This window comes from Castor canadensis, chromosome 1 (genome assembly GCF_047511655.1).
Source record: "Castor canadensis chromosome 1, mCasCan1.hap1v2, whole genome shotgun sequence".
NCBI lineage: Eukaryota > Metazoa > Chordata > Mammalia > Rodentia > Castoridae > Castor > Castor canadensis.
This window is the reverse complement of record NC_133386.1, coordinates 11,521,241-11,542,433: the sequence shown is the minus strand read 5'-3', so window position 1 is coordinate 11,542,433 and position 21,193 is coordinate 11,521,241. Positions and strand designations below refer to the sequence as shown.

Sequence of the window (21,193 nt, the reverse complement as noted above, 5' to 3'; positions counted from 1 at the left end):
CACTGGAGCCACGCCAGGAATGCAAGGTCACCAGTGCATTGCACTCTGAGGCAGAGCGGCACCAGTGTCCTGCATACACTTATGACATAGTTGGAGGAGCAACAAAAGCCAACCAACCAAGCAACCCAGCACACAGAATCAGCATGGGGAGCCCCTTCCTCCTGCTGTGGGCAATGTCTACCTAGGGTCGTTATTGACAGAGCTGACATCAGGCTCTCTCTAAGAAGGGGAAATACTTGGATTTCCAGTCCTTTACCATAGTGCACTGCAGGGGAAATTTGGAGCTAAGAGACAGTATGTTGATAACTGGCCCACTTCTGATCAGGGAAGGGCAATCAGACCTGACCAGCTATGTTCCCTAGACAACTGTTTTCTCCTCTTACAATGGTCTTCTTCTTCAGTGAAAATAATTTCACATGAATGCCAGCATAGAAAAAAGCAAGTAAGTGTAAATCATGTTTTTGTTAATTGTGAGTGGTTTATCATAGACCTTCATTCCTGAATGTGTCTGAATTTTTTCCCTTGACTATTCTGTTGTTATTTATTAGCCTAGTGCTTGGCATATAGTAGGTTTAAATCAAATATTTGTTGACAGGATGAATCTCAGCAATACTTATATAAAATAAATATTAGCCAAGAGTGATGATCTGTAAATGATAGAATTTTAGGTAGTGGAAGTAGGTGAACTGAGAAGCGATCAAGACATGTGATACATTGGAATGAAGCATAATTTTGCACACAAGACTAAATAATTTGTTTCACAAGTGGGTGGAGGATAAGCGTTGCTAGTTGGATCAGTTTCCTGTCTTGTCTATGCTACTATAGCTTCTTCCTTTCTCTTTTGAAAGTACAGATTCACCAGGTCTTCCAAACTGGTTCACTAAGTGTTTTTGAATACAGATAGGATTGAGAAGGGTCCCTTGGCTTAGGGTAACAAGTAGGGAACAGGGACTACACTCTTGATTATGATTAGTTATAGCATATCTCTATTATCAGAAATGAATAAGTACCTTATTGAGGATGTGTGAAAATCTGGTTGATATCTGTATTTTTTGCTTTCTTTATTATCTAAATGTGATTTACCTTTTGTTATTGGCAGGGGCCATCAGCAAGCCTCAGATTTGTTATCTATTTTTGTGTCTATTTATTAATTTATTTATGATACATCACCTTTTTTAGAAAATGACTTAGAGTAAACAAAACTAAACCACATAAAAGATTAATAAAAAGACCAGGAAAAAGGATTATAAACAACTAAAAAGGGGAAAACATGTTCCAGAAATTAAAACAGTCTATTATGTAGAATGAAATTGTTGGAGGTCATGTGCTGTTGAGTTGAATGTTAGTTTAGTTAGAAAAATAATTAATTTGAGGTTTACATTATCTAAAATCTGATCTTCATTCTGCCATACACCTGTTGGGTGACCTTGGTAATTGCTTTTCTAGACTCTCAGCTTTCTTGTCTGTAACTTAAGGGTGACATTAACATGTTGCCTTGATAGGCCAGGGAACTTCCTCATGTGCTCATGTGTTGTGAAGACACTATCCACATCTGAGATGTTGCTGTGAGGGAAGCGAGCTCCACATGCTTTTTGTTTTAAATATGTGGGCCTTAAAACCAGCTTTCAGTTCTGAAGAGGTTAACGCCTATCTGCCCCAACAGCAGCGACCACCCAGTTGTTCTTGGGTGGACCACACATTCCCTATGCTTCGTATTTAAATGTTATCAAAAGGAAAATTCCCTGTTAGACACTTGACTGAGACTCCTGAACTCAGGACCTCAGGATGTGGAAAGCTAAAGTGGCCTAGACATTTGTCATGGGAAAATATTATCAATCACTTCTGGCAGCCATGAAGAGCCCTCCATAGAAAGTTAATTTAAACTAATACTCCTGGTGTACTTTGAAGTACATCATAAATTTACACATATAATAAGGGTACATTATTCAAAATGACCTTTACAAGTATCTGTCCCAAACAGAACATTGTTTATTTACTTATTTTTTTGAGACATGGTATCACTGTGTAGATCAGGCTGGCCTCAAACTTGCCATGTAGCCCAAAACTCAAGGCCCTTCTACCTCATCCTCCCAAGTGCTGGGATTACAGGTGTGTACTATTGTGCCTAACTTGAACTTTTGATTTGGGATGAGTGATTTGATTAACTACAGCTTCAAAATATGGATCTTGAGAGCATTACTCTGGAGGTTAATCTTTAGTGGGGGATTTTGAGTATGACCATTGAGCCTGTTATAGTGTCTTCAGACCCACAAGAGTGGGTGTTGAATGAGGGCATTCACTAACATTGACTTCATTTCTGAGAACTGTAGGAAAAGCCACCCTGAGGAAGCCAATGACTCCTATCTGAGACACCCACGATCTTCCTCTCATTGTACTTGTCCAGAACAGAAATGGAATATTTAAGAAGGAATATCTCTTGGAGTTTTGTCTAGGCTTTCATCATTTCTTGCTCACTCCTGTCTCCCAGTGTGATTGCATCCACTCTTTCCACCAGTCACAATATCCATGCCTAAGGCTCTGAGCCTCTATGGAATTCCAGACCCATAGCACCAAATGGCATTTATCATGGGCATCTCAAATTCCACACTCCTCAGACTCATTATTTTATTCTCCAAACTTGCCCTCCAACAAAACTGACCTCAGTGGTTAAATCCAGAAACTTAGGGGTTATTCTGGATATATCATTTTTCTTTACTATTGCACCATTTCCAGCCAATCACCATGCTCTAATTTATTTTCTCTCCAGAACAACAACTGACTCTCCTTGCTCATTCTTACTGTGGATACAACAGTTCAAGTCACCATTGCTCTTTTTCTTAATTGCATGTAATAAGTCACTTAGCTGTCAATCAATGCCTTGTTTCTTTTCACTGTTCACCCTGGAGGATTATTCTAAAACATGGAACTGATTATGTCATTTCTCTAAGAGAAGCTAAATCCTGTCCATCCTTCAGACTCTGTTTAGCAGTCACTTATTTTGAGAAAACTTGTTTGAATCCCTGGGGATTGGATTTGAGAATTGTGGATTATACATGGACGTATACCTAGAAATGCAGGTTGTCCTTGGCTAAAGTCCTCTAAATCTTAGGTCTATTGAATAAAAAACTAGCATTTGCCTCAGAGTTAGAAGAGTAATTGAGCGCCTTAGACAATAAACATCCTTGAAGCCCTGGGATAATCATGCTATTTTCTCCTAATGCCTTCTCATTCCATCTCCACCTTTCTGAGCTCATTTCTTTTCCACTTAGAACCAACACAGCATTTGTGCCACCATCATCTCAGCACTATCTCTTGACCACTGGCAAATTGTCACTAGATTATTCTGTCTTCTTCCTTGCTTCATTCTCTCTTTCTCTCTCTCTCTCTCTCTCTCTCTCTATATATATATATATATAGTTATTTTGTATGGTGCGATAGATCTCTATTTCAGGTCTACTGCCTTGATTATATCCCTCTGTTTTCCTAACTCTCTCAGAGAGTCCCATTGTCTACTGAATCAAATACAACCTCCTAATAATAGCCTTCCACATTTTCCATCAGACCAGCTCCTTCCCCTGGCCAGCTCTTATAGGGTTGTAAGTCAGCTGTGGAGGCCTTTCTCCCATAGTTTTCTTGCTCTTCTCAATAAGCCTTCAATATACAAAATAATAGCCTCATACCAGCCCTGCTCAGAGTCATCTGTCCCAGAATGAGTTTTAGACTTACCTATTCAAAGAGGCTTCTTCCTATTTTTTCTTTTGCAACCTGTAGTAACGGTCCCAACATTCTTCTTAGCACATTTCAGTATCATGATATTTATTTGAATACACTATTCAACTTGATAGTATGTTTTCCTGCCTTCTAAAATCTTTTAGAATAGGAACAACTGACCTATCTGTTCTTATGTATTGTATAATCCCAAGGGATTAGAAATGGTACTGCTTGCTACATGGGTCTACAACAAATATTTACTAATTTAGTGGTTAGCCTGTGAATACATGACTATATTGAGTATTCCATATGGGGAAAAACAGAGTCTAGATTTTGTGCTATGTGCTAATTGTTGTTTAGGACTGGAATGCAAAATATAACTGAATTTATATTACAATGATTTTGAATATACTTAACTCCACAGACATTCTATCCCATAAAATCTAATGGAAAGAGACTTCAGAGATAAGCTAACACCCAAGAATTAGGTGTGAATTATGAGTGAACATGTTTATCTGAAATCTTTAAGGAATGATGTATACATTAGAGATATAAAGAAATATTTTGATCTTTTTTAGCTCTGGTTACACCAATTTCTGATACAGCTGTGCAGACTTTAAAGTACATATTGGTCTCATAGTGGACTTTGAAAACTGGACACAATTTTGGGTCACTTCTGATTATGATTCGTGAAGCCATCAATCTGAATTACTTACTTGTTATATTTGTAGCAGTTTAATGGTTTCCAATACTTCAATTTTTTGTACTTCTAGTCATTGTCTAATGACTATCATGGTGAGTAGAATTCTAAAGTTGCTCTTCCAACCACATGAGATTCCTGTCTCTTGGCTCTTCAACCAAACACTAACATAGGTGATGCTGTGGAGGGACTTTGCAGATGTAATTAAGGTTACGAATTCATGCACCTTAAGATAGAGTAACCTGATTTCTCTGGGTGGGCCCAATATAATCATCCTAGCCTTTAGAAGTGAAACAGGAAGGGAGAAGAGGGATGAGCAAGACTACTGAACAGGAAACCAGAGGCTCTAAGGGTTAGGCATCTATGCTGCTTTGTCTCTGAGAAAGAGAGGGATGTGTGCAAGGCTGAAGGGAGGCTTGTAGGAGCTAAGACTCCCACCCGGAAGACAACCAGGAAATGGAAACTTCAGCCTCAAGTACATGACTCTGCATCTTGATTTTGGCCCTGGGAATCCTATGGTCGAGAAGGGAGACAATAAATGAGTATATGCCAAGATGCTAAATGTGCAGTAATTTGTTACAGCAGCAATGGGATACTAATACGTGTATCAAGGGTTATGTGACCCTTTCCTTTCTCTTGCAGAGACTTCAGCTTGTTTCAGAGTGGGGATGGCCATTTCAAGCACCATCCTGTGACTCATGACGAGCTATGAATGACAGGTACGCCATTATTGTTAACATGCTTTGTTAGGGAAAAAAGTTGACCTATAATTCAAGTAAATTTTCAGTTTTTAAACCTTACACAATTGAAAAAGTTTCACTTGTGTTTACATTTGATATCCAGTTTGATTTGGTCTGGAAATATTTGGAGAATAATTTTCCTCATAATTTGGAAGTTATTTTTTCACTATCTTCTAGTTTCCAGTGTTGTTACTGAAATTTCTTTTGCTATTTTGTTTCTTAATTATTTGTACATACCTCTTAACTGTTCTCTAAAGGCTGTTAGGATATTCCTTATTCTTGCCATCTTGATAGTTCATGACTCATGCCCTGATATGTCTTCAAATTGTATTTATTTATTTTTTATTTGGCTATGCTGTGTGTCCTTCCAGCCTGTTAATTCATGACTTTATGTTCAAAACTTCCTTAAATTATTACTTAGATTAAATTCTTCTCCTGTTGTGTGTGTGTGTGTGTGTTCTTTCTATAACTCCTATTATTCAAGGGTTTGATCACCTTGCTAGATTCACTTATATTCATGTTATTATTATTTTGACACACTCTATCTTCATGTTCTTTTTACTGGAAATTTCTCAGTGTTATATTTATCCCTCATTAATTTTGCTGTTAGAATTATCTGCCATCATGGATTTTTAAAAAATTTCTCAGAGCTTCTCGTGTCTCTGACTCTTCTCTCTTTCCCTTTCTCTCTCTTTCTAATAACATTCTGTTATATTCTTGCAGACTATTATAATCATAGAGTTTTTTTTCAAGCTTTTTCTCCTGCCTTCCCTGTCTCTGTGTCATCTACAGTCTTCTCTGTTTGTTCTGGTTTATGTGAGTGGTATGTCTCACATGCAAATTAATTTTCAACACCATTTAAAAAGAATTGGGTAAATTAAACTGGATAGACTCTTATTCCTAATGCACTATTTGCAATGAGCTCTCAGGTGGTGAGGTTTCAGTGTACCATTGGTCTAAACATGTGAAATGTGCACACACACACACACACACACACACACTGCTGGTTCTAAGGTTTGTACTCAGGACTTTGTGCTTGTGAGGCAGGCACTCTACCACTTGACCTACACCTCCAGCCTTTGTCTGTTCTGGTTATTTTGGAGATGGTGGTCTCACTTCTTGCCTAGGCAGGCCTGAACTGTGACTTTCCTAGAAGCTGGGATGACAGGTGTGCACCACCATGCCCAGCTTTTTTCCATTGAGATGGGGGTCTCACCAACTTTTTGCTGGGGCTCACCTGGAACAGTGATCCTCCTTATCTTAGCCTCCCAAGTATTTGTGATTACAGGCATGAGCCACTGCTGCTGGGCTTAGGACTGTGTTAGATTTTAGTCTTGATTATATACATATCCTCTGAGCCAAACCATGGAAAGAGGGTGATGCCCAGTACATCCGTGAGCCATCCAGCTCTGCACGTGGCAGAGGAAAGCAGCTGGCCCATACATTCAAGACTGGGCATGGAAAGGCCATTGGAGTTCCCTCTCCAGTATCCAGGCACTGCCTCCTTCCTTCTCATTTCCATGCCTGTATCCTCAGGCTTCCTGTCACTTCTGTGAGCTCTTAATATCCTTTTAATAATTCTGTTTTGCTCAAATTATCCAGAAGTGATCAAGTTTATTGCTCTTTTCTACTATATTACTCCTTCTTTCTACCTTTTCAAATGAATTCAGAGGTAATTTGGCTGTATGCAGAGCACTAGATGGCAAGTCAGGAGATGGGGATTCCAGCCTTGGCTTAGCATTTAATTAGTTACAGATGAGGCTGTTTCTGGGGGTAAAAAACCCCAAAGAACAAAAATGTTGAAAATCTGGCTGAATAACCTTTTTAGTTTCTTGCAGGCTGGGATAATCAGGCTGCTGGGGAACACTACGCGCAAGGGGAAAAATTCCGCTAAATTAAACTCCACAAACATTTATTTAAGGCCCATTTAAAAAACATTTAGAAAGAGGAGACAGGCAAAGGGAGAGGCTGCTGAGAGAAAACAGGGTGTGCTGATTGATAAGAGGGCTTCAGCTCTGAGAACAAAAGCACAGAGCAGAGCCCCCCTGGGTTTGCAGTGTGGCGGGGGAGGCTGTAGGAATACAGGGCATGTTTTCCTGGTGGTTGTTTACTTTACAACTTGTGGGAGGGGATGCTTTTTTAAGTAGTTTGGATAATTTATTATTATTACTTTTTGGTGGTACTGGAGTTTGAACTCAGGGCCCTGTGCTTAGCTAGGCAGGTGCTCTATCACCAACCATACCCCCAGCCCTTTTTGCTTTTGTTAGTTATTTTTTCAGGTAGGGCTCCATTTTTGTCTAGAGTCAGCCTTGCACTGTGATCCTCCTACCAATGCCTCTACTGAAGCTGCAGTTACAGGCGTGTACTGCCAATGCATGAACTGTTGATTGAGATGGAGTTTTGCTAACTTTTTGCCTGGGCTGGCCTCAGTCCTCTTTCTTCCCAATCTGCCTTCTGAATTTCTGTGATTACAGGCATGAACCACTCTATCTGGCCTTTTAAATAATTTTATATTAATATAGCTATAATAAGTTAGATAGTACAAAATTTGAATGAATTTTAGATAAAATATGAGACTTAGGGATATTTTATCATTACAGCAAAATCTTCAAAATTTACCTGCAGTCTCTTGGAAATATCTGGTCACTGGACACTTTTATGGGAGTGTTTGAAAACGAGTATATGTGGAGAACAAAGAGAAAAATTAGCTCTGGGATGCTCACAGGCATAGGTTAGCAGCAAGGTGCCTGCAGTTTCCGTGGAGAAGGGGAAGGGAAGAAGATGGGAGGAAGAGAAGGAAGGGCTGGATCCAGCTCTCATTTTCCGAAAGGGTAGAATTACACTGCACAAATGGGGTCTTGTTTTCAGCACCATCTAAGTTCATTTTCCCTGGTTTGGATTTCTTAGTTTTTCGTTTTTAACATATCTGAATGTTGTCTTTGTCAGAAGAAATTCAGTCATTTATGTTGGCAAGAAACAATGCTCAGTGAAACAATTTAATTGCCCTTCAATATTAAAGATAACTATTGGTCACTCTGTCCCTAGATATGACCTGCTATCGGTCTACTGAAAGTGTATTCCTTTTGTAACAATCTTTACTGTCACTTTCACTATAAAAAAGATAATTAGTGCTCCTCCATAGCTCCAATTTGCCACTCATAAGAGGGAGATGTTGATTAAGCTATGTGGATTTTCAGCTACTTACACTCTTTCATCATAGTTGTTTATCAGTTGATTTTGTTGGAATTTCATATCATTTTCAAATCATGACATTTGTTCTTCTTCCTTTCTCATATTAAGTATTTTTTTTTCTTTAAAGAAAATAGCATACCGTCAAATAGTAGCAATGACAGTGGGCACCTCAGTAGTTTTTATTTAATTTGAGTCCTCATATGTTTTATTATGTAGCATATTAACAGTAGGATAGAAACTGGTTTAGGACTGGTAAATAGTCTTTGATTTAGAAAAAGATTCTGTAACATGGGAAATTTCTGTTTCTCGAAAGCTTGATGGAATTCTACTGCCAAGCAAACCATGCCTATTACTCCCTTGGGTTATGGCTTCAGTACAGATGGTTGGTTCTAGATTTTATTCTTGAGTCTACTTTGAGAAATTTACTAATTCAAACTGACTACAAAATTTATTAATTCATATGCATTTATGGCTTGATACTTTTCCCTTACACTACTGTTCCTCTTTCAGTTCTTAATGTTTACTTTGTCCTTTTAAAAATATGTTTGTCTTAATGTTGTTTACTGGTTTTCCTAAAAAGTTTTATTAGGGAAAAATTTCAGATATATGCAAAGGTAGAGAGAATAGTTAATGAGGCAGTACATCCATCATCTAGTTTCAACAATTACCAACATGAGCGGTCTTGTGTTATTTATACTTCTACAGACATTAGGTCATTTCAAATATAAATATTTAATGCATTATTTTAGTTTTTACCTCTCCATAATACTGACAGTTAAAAATACATACCATCTCACATAAATATAGAAATTATAATGTGTTCCCACTAAATTTTAACAGTGCTCAGATTTTTATATTATCTCACAGGAATGTTCACTTACACACATATCATTTGGAAATAGGATCCAAATAAATCCATTGTTGCAAATGCATGACATTTACCTTAAGCCTTATCTAATCCACGGGTTCTCTCTTTTCCTCTTCAACTGAAATCTATTAATCAATCTGCATGATTTGTCAAATAAAAATTTTCACATTTTTGATTTTGCTAGCTGCAGTCTTATTTAACATTTCCCTCTGCCTTTTTTTATATCCTGTGAATTGCAGTAAGATTTGAAAGCTACATCAGACTCAGATTTAATTTAATTTAATTAAAAATGCTGGCAAGCCTACTTCCTAATGGCGCTGTGCTCCCCTCAGTGCTGGTTCTCTTGCATGTGTGATGTTGCCAGCTGCTGGTAATGACTGCTGATGAATGATTACCCCGAGGTCAGTGCCTATAGGAAATGTAGGATTTGGTTCTTTCTATTTGCTAGTTCAAAATTAAGAGTTTGTGAAGGTGATCACTGACTTGCAGAACATCTAACGGTAAATGTATAGGCTGGAAACACAGTCACTGTTCTTCGATTGATTGTAGTGATCATTGGTACCTAGTCACTCCACATTTAGCCTGGGGAGGAAACTCATTCAAGTTGGTTTCCAGATCCTTTTCCTATGAACTTTGTGGCCTAAGTATCACTTATCTTGTTTATTTTATGCCTCCACCTGGAACCAGCCATCAGTCCAAGGAACTCTGGTTCTTTTTAGTAGAAAACAAATTTGGGAGCCACAGCTGAGTGTTAAGAATGCTCTTTGTTGCTGGATTGGCCATTACTTTGAGGGTTTTTTAGTGGAAAAAACTACAAAATATGTATTTAAATAAATTCACGCATTTGTAATGCTAATTTCAACTTAAATTTTAAATATTTCTTTGGTTCCAAACTCACAATTAAGAAAAATAATATATTAAATTAAATAGCAAAGCCATTATGTATTAAACTATCTTCCTTATAAACATTATTTAGCCCTACTTCTGCAGGTAAAAAGATATTGTCAAAAGTATGATGTCTTTTTATACAAGTGAACTGGCTTCTCTGCCCAGATGCCCAAGGAGCCCAAAGAGCTTTTTTCCCTTTTCTTTTTAAAAGTCTAATATTTAATAGATTGTGTCTTGGTTTTAGCCATCCTAGGGCCGTCTTCAAAGACATACAGTAACTTTTTAATCTATAGTTTTGAGGGGCTGTGAAAGCCCAGTCCAATCCCCACTGCTTCCTCTTATGCAGATGCCTTGTGATCTTGGATTAATCACTGGTTTGTCTCTATCCATTTTGGAGGTTCTTGGAATAACCTGTCATTTAATTTAATATGTCTAGTTTTTCTCCATTTTCCATGCTGATTGTGGGAGATCTAAAAACCAGTGCTTCATTCTCATTGCTGTGGTTTCTACTGATCAACTCTTAATTTTTCTATATTTTTAAATTTCTGTCTTTTCCTTTCATAATTCTTTTCTCCTTTGGGGGTTTATTTTCATTTGTTGTTAATATATGCTTTAAAGATGCTTTTCTGTCTAAGCAGTACTTTGGATGTCTTCTTTAGTTCTGATATCTAGTCATCTTGTTTTATCACTGTGTTCAGTGCTGGTTTTCAATTAGCTTCATTGTGATCCATAAATATTGTTTGTATTATGGCAAATTTTTGGAATTTGTTGTGCTTTATTGTGCTGCCTAGTGTATAGTTAGTTTTTTTGTGATTGCTTTATGGTTATTTGAATATATATATAAATGTACATACATATACATATATTCTGTATATGTCACATACAAAATTCTCTATAAAGTTTTACATCTAGTTTATTAATTATATGATTTAAATTTTGTTTTTTCTTTTCTCTCTTGAATTATAGGCTTCTAGAGAGGTGTGATAAAATAACTCATGATTGTGGCTGTGGTTTTTTTCATTTTCTCCTTATGGTTCTATCAATTTTGCTTTGTATATTTCCAAAACTATTGATGAATTGATGGAGTTTATGACTGTCACATCTTCTAAGCACATTTTTCCTTTTATCAATTTAAAACATCCTTGCTGTCTCCTGTATTGCTTTTTTGTATTTTTCTTTACTCTTGCCTCACTTGTCTTGTTTTTCTCTTGTTCATTCTTTCTCTCTTATTTTTTAAAAATCATTTGCCTGATATTACTTTTGACCTATCATTTTGACCATTTTGATTTAGGTATAGCTCATGAAAACATAAAGACAGAATTAAAAATTGTAGAGTCTCGTCTTTTGCTAGAGAAACCTAACCCACTCACAGTTATGCTCTTATTTACATGTTTGGACCTTACTTTGTATTTCCTCTTTCTATTCTCTGTGGAGTTCTATGTTGGCTTTATTACATTTATTTGGTTCTATTATTTTCTTTTTAAAAAATTTATTTATTGTTGTGCTGGGTAGGGGTATGCTGTGGCATTTACAAAAGTTCTTACAATGTATCAAACATAACATATGTGACTTCACCCCTCCACTATTCGCTATTATTTTCTTTACTCATTGAAATTTATACACTTTAATTCTTTGTCTAGTTATTATCCCTAAATATTTAGTACATAAAGTCTCTTTCTCACTCTTATGTTGATATTGTTATGTGGATATTATCCCTCTCCCCCATGTAACTATACTATATCTTCCTGCTGGAATAATTTTTGTCTAGACTATATCACCAAAGTATTTTATTTCAAAACATATCTGGCTGGATATTTTATGGGCATTTAAAAGATAATTTCTACTCACATATTTATTACCTCATCTGGATGTAAATTCATGGATTCTGAGGTTTTTTTTCAGTACTGAAGTTTGAACTGCGGACTGCGGACTTCACCATTTCCCGGCAAGCACTCTATTGCTTGAATCATGCCTTCAGCCTTTTTTACTGTAGTTATTTTAGAGATAGGCTCTGGCTTTTTGTACAGGCCTGCCTAGACCTCCATCCTCCTGGTTTATGCTTGCCACTGTGGCTGGGATGACAGGTGTGCACCTCCATGCCCAGTTTTTCTCTCATTGAGTTGGGGTCTGCCAAAATTTTTCCCCCAGCTGACCTGGAACCAGGATCCTTCTGATTTCTGTCTCCCAAACAGCTAGTATTATAGACATGAACACCTGGCACCTGGCTTCCTATAAATTTTAAAGATACTTTTCCATTGTCCTCTCATATTGTTGATGAGATGACACTGTCAATTTGGTGTACTTTTTTGTATTTTTTGCCTTTCTTAAATAACTTTTAATTTTCTACTCATAACAATGTGAAGTCCAACAATTCTAGGGGTGTGTGTGGGGTGTGTATTTCAATTACTTCTACTCAAAATGATGCATGGGCTTGAGACACTTGGCTACAGTACATTCTTGTTTTCTAAGCTTTAAGGAATTAAAGCTAGGAACACTGGGAGAGGTAAATCAAGAAGTCTTATTGGCATAAGGAGAGAGTAAAGGTGATGAAATGCTTTGGCTTTCTCTTTTTATTACTCTTTTAGCTCCCTCTTTTATTCAGCTTCCCTCCAAAGTTCACTAGGCCTGGTTCTTGGTTGTTTTTGTCACCTTGTTCTCAGCACATTCTTGCTGCAGGTAGGGACTTTTGAGAAAAACCACCAGCTTTTCCTTATTGCCAACTTATAGGCTGGTGCTCTGTGGTTTCTCACTGCGACTCTAGCTACACAGGAAGTTCAGCTAACCAGGCTGTCAGCAGGGCTGTCAGCTCAACCTTGCAGCAAAGCCTTTACAGAGCTGATGATATCATTGACCCTGGGCCTGGGCCTGCAAAGCCAGCAGTTCTATTCCCTTCCAAAAACTACATGAATCACTTTAAGCACTTATTTTTTCTCTAATACTGGGAAAATGTTCTTTATTATTTCTTAGAATATTGTTACCCTTCATTGTCTTGGATTCTTTTCCTTTAGGAAATCCTATGAGATATCTATTAAGACTTCTAGACTATCTTCTAGATATCTTGCCCTTCTTTTATAATTTTAGTCTCTTTTCTGGAGTGGTGACATGGCCTCATGCATGCTAGGCAGGTGTTCTATCATTTGGGGCATTTGGCAGTCCTATAAGTTTACTCTTTTAATTCTTTGATTTGGCATTCTGAAAGAATTTGTTTATTCTTAAAACTCAATATTTTTATCTTGAACTTGATTATTTAACTACTGAGCCCAATTGACTTAGATATTTTCATTATCAGATTTTAAATTTAATTTGTTTTATTTAGTTTTTAAAAACTAGTCTCATTCATTTTACAAGCTTGCTCTATTTGCAGTATCAACTTTGTTTGTTGGGTGTACATTTTCACTTTCTTGAAATTGATATCCCCTGTAGTGAATTTAGTTTTATGCATTGGTGATTCTTGTATTGGTTCATCTTTTAGTTAGAAATTCCTTTCAGACCATTACTTATCTGCCCCTCATTGCTGGCGAGGCAGGGGCAGGCTAATTGGTACAGGCATCCTGAAACATCTTCAGAGCAAGTGGAGGAGGAGGTGTCTGCTGGGCCTGCTGGGTATGGCAGTCTCTCTTTCTCCCAGGTATCACCAGCACGAAGGATCCAAACTCTCATCTCTCCATCTTGAGCCACCACATCCACTGCCCCTAAGTAGGAGGCAAAGCCTTCATCATTCCACAGCATAGGAAGCAGTAGGAGCTCCCTGTTCCTGTCATACTCCTTCCTCTCCAAGTGACACGGTAGACCCCAGAGTAGCAAAGTGGATTTGCATCACAGCTGAGAAATCCTAAGCTTGGCCACTTCTGGTCCTGCCACCGGGAGCCGCGTCTCGCTGCCGCCGCCGGCCGGGCCCGCCTCGCCTGTCTCGGGTACCCAGAGTAAAGGTGGCAGTGATACTGACGCTGGCAAACCGAAGCGAGATGAGGGTCTCAAGGGGTCCCAGACATCAACCACCGCGTGTGACTCCACTCGGAGAGTTTCCGTGAGAGACAAGTTGCTTGTTAAAGAGGTTGCAGAACTCGAGGCTAATGTACCTGGTGCGTGTGAAGTGCACTTTCCTGATCCAAACAAGCTTCACTGCTTTCAGCTAGTCGTAACCCCAGATGAGGGCTACTCCCAGGGCGGAAAATTTCAGTTTGAAACCGAAGTTCCTGATGCATACAACATGGTGCCTCCCAAAGTGAAATGCCTGACCAGGACCTGGCACCCAACATCACAGACACAGGGGAAATGTGTTTAAGTTTACTGAGAGAACATTCTATTGATGGCACTGGCTGGGCTCCCACCAGCACGTTAAAGGACGTTGTTTGGGGATTAAAGTCTTTATTTACTGATCTTTTGAATTTTGATGATGCACTGAATATTGAAGCTGCAGAACATCATTTGCGAGACAAGGAGGACTTCCGGAATAAAGTGGATGACTACATCAAGCGTTCTGCTAGATGATAAGAGGAGACAGTTGCAGGCCGGGGTCTGTGTGTCACAGTTTGTCTCTAAGGTGAAACAGCACGAGGTAGCCCTGCTCCTCATCCTCACGCCCCCTCAACCCCATGGGATTGTCCCAGTCCTGTGACCATGCTGTGCTGAAGAAGACCATCCTTCTGACTGCCCACTGTAGATGGCGAATGCAACACAAATACAGCAAGAGAGTGTTTGGGCCTCTAAAGAGTTGTCTGCTTCCCTTCCCGTGTTTACTCTCTTGAGACTGTGCTGTCTAGGTGAAATCCCTCAGAAGTTGTAATGAACTCCACACTGAGGCTAGCGCTCTTCCCCTTCCCCCAGCAAATCGGCGTCCTGCACAAGTGATGCAATGACGTGCTCGGTGTAAGTCGCAGATTGGCAAGAAGAAACCCGCTACAAACCGTGACTGGATGCACATTCTCTTAGCTTCTTCCACGAATGTTGGCCCTGCCTAGATGTGAAGCTTCCCAGAATGCATTGTCATTCACTGTAGATCTTAGTGAAATGCGTATTTTATTTAATGTAAGTATATTTTGGAACAGATTTGTAATTTGTACAATTTAATGCTTTAATTATTTTTTTTCTATTCTCATTTAATTCGTATTTTCATTGTATAGAGCAGACACAAAGATGTTGGGTCAAGCAACTATTGACGAGAAATACAAAGAAACTAGGAAAAAAAAAAAAAAAGAAATCCTAAGCTTAAGAACCCAAATTTTGGTAATTAGTAGCAAGCAAACCTACCTGATCTTTGTTCTGGAAAGAGACCTTTCCTTTATTTTACTGGATGATCAACAAACCTATTTGCTCCAGAAAGACACGTCATCTTCTATAACTGTTTGCTGTATCCTCATCTTTGTAAAGATAGTTTAGAACAAAAGCAAGACATGCAGAAACATGAAAGAGTCCAGAAGAATTTTCTCCCACTACCACCTCATTAAAAAGGTTTTGAGTCTTTAATATTTTCTGGATATATGGTCCTATATACAAATAATGATGCTTCCTTTCCTCTAGCTTCTTATATTTATACGATTGCTTTTTCTGTCTTATTGAATTGGCTAGCTTTCCTAAAACAATATTAATAATGATATTGGTAATTGGTACTACTGATTTCTGATTTTCATAGTGATGCCCTTCTAACGCATTTGTTGTTTGTTTCTGGAAAATGTTTTTTACCCTGTATAGAAATTATTCTTTGATTTTTATTTTACTTGTTTTTTTTTTATTAATAAGGGCCTGCTAGATTTTGTCTAACACCTTTTCTTCATATGGCTATAATAATATTATTTTTCCCTTTAAGTTTTTGATGTACAAAATAACATCAAATTCCGGAATTGAATCATTGTGTAATAAACCCTATTTATTTATACTATAATTCTGTATATAATTTGCTAAAATTTTATTTGATGATTGCATATGTATTTATAACTGAAATTTTCTACAATTTTCTTTTGGAGGTTTTGCTACCAGGATGAGTTAGGAAGGTTACATTAAGATGCTACTTGTCTTGTGGGATTAAATCCTGATAAACCTATTGCACATTGAAAATGCATTTAGTACACCTAACTTTGGGCCATCCTAGCAATGCAGTGGTCTGTAGAGTAAGTTTTCCCTCTCCTGATCCATGGCTGACTGGGAGTTATAGCTCACTGATGCTGTGAGCATGAATGAGAGTGTTTCTATCAGTAGCTTAGGAAAAGAATATTGCTTTCAAAATATCATAAAGTTGAAAAAATTGAGAAACTGTCAGTAAAACCATTCTTACCAACAGCTTCCTGGCCTTTTTTCTCAGGGTACCAATCTCATTCATGAAGGCTCTGTCTGATCACTTCCCAAAGGCTGCATTTCTTACTGAGCACTTAGCCTGGGCAGTTAGCTAATATTAGATAGCATAGCTAGGACAGAAGGGTCCCCCTAGACAAACTCCATTGTGACCTCTCTGTGACCTTAAGGGCAGAAAGAAGGAAAAGCAAGATTGACCAGAATAAGGGCAGGAGGAAGACAAGTAGGAACTTCAAACCACGGTTTAAAGGATACAACTAATCAGAACATTGCTGGGGCACAACCAATCAGAATGCTGCTTTCTGCACACTTAATTAGCATAGAGATTGAGCAATGCTTTGGGGCGAATGGATAAGAACCTGAGACCACGTTACTTCTCTGGCAACCCGGTAGGGATGCTTCTTGTCTCATGTGGGAACTTTGTCCTTTCTCTTAATAAACTTCTTGCCTGTGTGTTCACCCTCCATTGTTGGTGGACTGCATTCTTCACGTGCACGAGACAAAGAATTCATTGTGAATTGGAACCCTCTGTCACTGAGCTACAGAGCTGTGACTTGGCCAGAGTGGCAGACCCCAATCTCATGAGATTAGGTTTCTTTACTACCGTTACATTGGGAATTAAGTTTCTACATATAAATTTAGGGTGGAGGGACACAATTGAATCAATTGTGAAGGAAGTCCCCTGCTCTTTCTCCATTGCTCACCTCGTCTCCTTGTTGTGACTGGTGTACAGGAGTCTGTTCCTTCAGATTTTATGTCTCCACTGAATTGAGTCTTAGTTTCCTGTTCCTGGAGAGTGTGAGGACCAGGGGTGATGCCAGGCTGGGGTGGCACCAGGGTTCTGACTTTTTCATGCACATATTTTCATGTAGACCCTATCGCAGATGACTGGCTTCATCTTTACCTCTGGCAGTTCCTGTTTCTCCCACATCCTGCTCCTTCTAGGTTCCTGTGGGTGTGTTAGCCCGGCTCTCATTGATATTCCATCTTGTAAGCTCTTGGGTTATGACTTCCTTCATTTTACTAAGTCATTTGCTTTTTAGCTTCCAAATGATAGTTTTATTTACTGCCCTCTTTTCTTCTCTTGGTTCTTCTATTTTTATAGTTTTTTATTATTCCTTTAATGGTCATTTTATTGAGGATGTGTGAGGGGGAAGAGATGAAAGTATGAGACTCAGACATATTTCAAAGTGTGTGTGTGTTACTTTTCTATTTCTGCAATGCTATGCTATCACCAATTTTTCTGCATATTTTATTTTTATAATTCATCAATTATGCTTTATAGTTTCTTTAAACTTCTTCTGTTGGTAGTTATAAATGGGCAAGATTTTACATTTAAAGTAAATAAAAGGTTAATCGAGTAGTAATCTGGATGGCCAGCATGTGTTTATGGATGCAACTCCTCTCAAACTAGCTGCATTGCTTTTTGTCATAGGTCTATATTTGTGTCATGTCTATTTTAACTAAAATCGTGCAATTCCTTTTATCAAAAATGCTTAGCCTGAGAAGTGGGAATTTCTTAGTTTTAACTTTGGATTCCATACTTTTAGCATAAAAGTACTTTTGAAATGAACAGGATAAGTTTTGCTCTGCAGCAAGGAGGCCATTCTTCCATGTAAGACATTTATAGTTCTTCAACACATGTGGTTCAGGACCCATGCATGCACGAGCTACAAGCTTTTGCAGTAAATATGTTACTACAGAGCTCTGTTGTGTTAAAATCAATTTGCTAATTAGAGAACGCCTCAGTGAAAGACAATAGGTTTGACATTCATTAAAACAGCTTGCAATAATATGTCTTCTTAAGAATTCAGACAGTGGCTGAGGTTTGGGTTCTTTTTTTTTTTTTTAATTTCTTCAATACAAGTGTCTTCTCTTTGTTTTGAGATTTACAGTTGAGTCTCCAGAGATTTCAAAGAAAATGTTGAAAACTATTCCACATGAATAGTGGACCAAATATCTAAATGGATGTCTATAGACCAGTCTCAAATGTTAACAACATTTCTTATATGCACAGAGGCTAATGCTTTACAAATATGAATGTAACATATGCACCTCTTAGTTCAGTAGTTATATCTCTCTAATTTGTTATATTACATATGCTTTTGAAATATTTTTGTTCTATATTTATTCCACAAGGAAATCAACATTATCAAGAATGTTTACAAAGAGACTAGGTTATGCTATTTTAAAATTTTTTTCCTAAAAGAAATGAAAAAAGTGTAGAGTATCTTTACAAGACATTTTTAAGGATAAAACTCTAGTTATATTGGTCTTATGGGGCTGTAAAATTAATTTATTAAGTGTTCCAATATTTCATGGCTTTGCACACAGGGAGATCTGTATTGCTGTATTACTCTAAACTAGGTCTTGGGTTCTCATCTGAAAACCTGGAAAGTCTGAAAGTGAAATGAAATAACATAAGCAGGATGTTTAGCCAGTATCTAGAAAACAGTAATGTTATTATTTCTCTAATTATTCTAATTTTACAAGAAGAAATTTAGCTTGGAAATATACATTATTAATAGAATGTGAACAACACTTTGCTCCTATTAAAGAAAATGGGAAGATGTCCTTAGAGGTATAGAAAAATTGAATCAAAATACTTTGGGAATTCTGTTATAATGTTAGTAGCAAAATGGGTTATGATGAGTTTCATGTCCTGCACAGATTTTTTTCATTAGCCAGTAATACACAGAATATTATAAAGTTGCCAATGTAAAGTGATTTTTATGTTATTCATTATTTACTTTTCAGGGACATTAAAACATACATAATAAGTATCTTGCAGTTTTATTAGCTAATAGATATTTAAGTAGATTAACAAATATGTTCTGAATGTAGTATGGTATGATTACTTGAAAAAAATCATTTTATGCATCATAAAATTTTCAGTCTGAAATATATTAAGCAAATTTATTTTCATCCATTTCTTTCATCAGGTTACTGACAAGTAACTCTCTTTTAGTTTTGTTTCCTTGGGCTGCAAATAACAGGAGGTCTGGAGAATTAATGAAAAAGAGAAGAATTATTTTTTCACATAAGAAAAACTGTGATGAGATAGCTCCAGGATTGGTGACTTTTCAAGTATTCTGTCAAGGGCCAAATTTTGTTTGGGCAAGAAGAGAGCACCATATAAAATATTTCTTTTTTATTTTTAGAATCATTTTGGTAATATGGTGGTTTGAACTCGGGAGGCCTCACACTTGCTAGGAAAGTGCTACTACTGGATCCATACCCCCAGCCCTTTTTTGCTTTTTAGTTTGTTTTTCAAGTTGGATCTCATTTTTTTGCCTGGGCTGGATTCCAAACTCAATCCTCCTACCTCCTACCTCTTCTTCCCAAGTAGCTGGGACTACAGATGTGTACCACTGTGCAGGTCCATTTCTTAAAGTGCGTTCACCACTTACTTTTTTGGAAGCCATGGTTGTAGCATATGACCATGGCTAAACTCATCAATAAAAAAAAACAAATGTAATGACAATGATTGATCTAAGTTAATGTTTCCTGTGTGGGTCTTGAAATAGCCAGAAATATAGATTTGGGGAAGCACGTGGTCATCCAGAGAGGCTCTTGACATGGAGGGCCACCTAATGCATGGCTATAGTGGTTTTCTGCGGGGAGGAGAGAGCACCTTACAGCCTGCCACAGGACCACATAAATCCCTAGTGAGGGACCCTGAGCATCTGACTTTTCAAATCTGCCCAGTTCCCAGACCAGGGCCTTCTCCTGCCCTTTCCTTCCTCACATTGTCCAGCCTCCTTTCCTCTGTATCATTGACTGCTCTTCTCTTCTTTCTTTCCTTGTGTTTTCCTTCCCTCCCCTCCCCTTACCTCCCAGAAGCAAAAGTAAACTAATCTTGTTTCTTGTAAAAGGGTTTACTCAGAATGGTTTGCAGGCTTGGTACTTTCCTACAGAATCTCTCTTCCTATTTTCCTAAATGTACCTAGATGTTTCCCCAAAAGAAATAAAAGGCTTTCAAAAAATGTAGACAGTTCACTTTTCTCATTCTTTACATAGTGGATTAACATAAAAACAATCTGAGAAACTGCAAGAGAAAATGTCATTAGAAGTAATTGTAACCAAGTCTGTGAAGCTTCTCCAGAGAGCAGAATGGATAGGACACACATACATACACCCCGAGACATGTGTGTACACATGGTTTATTGTAAGGAATTGGTTCATATAACCATGGAAGCTGTCAATCTCCAAGATCTGCAGGGTGAGTTGGCAAGGCTGAGGCCCAGGGGAGATGGTGGTCATTTGAAGACCAGCCATCTTAAAACCCAGGCAAAGCCAGCAGTTCACTTCAAGCCCTGAGGCGGGATGTGATGGCGGGTCGATGTGCTATTTTGTAGGCTATCATGCAGCAAGAACTCTCTCTTATTAGGGAAGTGTTAGCCTTTGATTCTACTCAGTCTTTCAACTTATTGGATGAGGCCACCACATCATGGAGGGCAATCTGCTTTGTTCAGTTTGACAATTAAATATATATATATATATATATATATATTTGCACTGATTGGGTTTGAACTCAGGACCTTGTGCTTGCTAGGCAGGTGTTCTTTCACTTGAGTCATGCAACTTTTTGTTTCAGTTATTTGTTTTGCATATAGTCTTGCATTTTTCCTGTGGCCCAACCTCGCATCTTGATTCTCCTACCTAAGCCTGGGCTTAAAACAAAGACATGCACCAACCACACCTGGCTTGTTGGTTGAGACGGACTCTTCCTAACTTTTGGTCAGGGCTGATCCCACATTTCTTCAGCACCTACCAAACCATCTTCTTTCAAAAATGCCTTTCTGA

General features: G+C 37.9%; 1 pseudogene; it reads left to right on the top strand.

The window, feature by feature from the left end:
* Window positions 1–14,857, top strand: part of LOC109700041 (NEDD8-conjugating enzyme UBE2F pseudogene) — a 45,394-nt pseudogene extending 30,537 nt beyond the window's left edge.
* Window positions 14,858–21,193: the final 6,336 nt, after the last annotated feature.